Source organism: Daktulosphaira vitifoliae, unplaced genomic scaffold, assembly GCF_025091365.1.
Source record: "Daktulosphaira vitifoliae isolate Bord-2020 unplaced genomic scaffold, ASM2509136v1 Scaffold_1, whole genome shotgun sequence".
Taxonomy (NCBI): domain Eukaryota; kingdom Metazoa; phylum Arthropoda; class Insecta; order Hemiptera; family Phylloxeridae; genus Daktulosphaira; species Daktulosphaira vitifoliae.
In genome coordinates, this window is record NW_026099572.1 from 31425258 (window position 1) to 31426228 (window position 971).

Consider the following 971-nt stretch of genomic DNA (forward strand, 5'->3'; position numbering starts at 1 on the left):
TAGCTTTTGGAATAAAACACCAATTTTTTTAAAATTAAACACTATCTAAAGATTTGCATCGAAGCGTTTATTTTTGATAGTGATTTTAATCACTGTCAGATATCATTATACTTGATCCAACTATACCACGTCACAACTGTGCCGCGACCTCCCTGTGCTGGGTTGTTTTCCATTAGTTCTTTTTATCAATACCTACCATACAACCTATTCGTCCTTTTTCACGCTGTTTGATTAAAAAGTACTTAATAAGTATTAATGCATCTCTATGTGCTATATCGAACAAATCATTTAAAGAATTATTAAATTCAGTTCGCTGATTATTCAAACTTTCACTTGTTCTATAAATAGTTTTTGAGAGTGATTGCCACACCTCATAAAGTTTTTGTGTCGGAATTTTTGCTTTTTTTCCAGTAAATAACACTTCATTCAATAACTAATGATGCACTGACATTAAATTTAAGCTTGGCAATTCGCAAATTATAGAATANCATTAAATTTAAGCTTGGCAATTCGCAAATTATAGAATAAAATACGTTACACAGTCACCATTCGAAGGTAATTTATTTCCGTTTATTTGATGTTTAAAAAATCCAACAAGAAAAATTTTTTGTCGAAGTGACGGCATATTAAACACAATTAAAAAATTAATACTCATTATAATATAAAAAAAGACAATTACTAGTAGAGATAAAAAGTTCAGAAACTATAAAAATAATGTGTTATCACGTCTTATAACTCTGTTAATGATAGTACTTTATTATTCTAAGATATTTTTTTTTTTGTTATTGTACTTAAAAAAATTATTAGTAAAAAGGTTTATCAAACGAATCCACAAATCATAGCACAGTATGATATAAATAGTACAAAATAGTTCACGTTATAAAAATTAGAACATAACGATAAAAAAGGACCATTTTCCTTTATATATTTATATATTATAAATATATATATATATATATATATATATATAT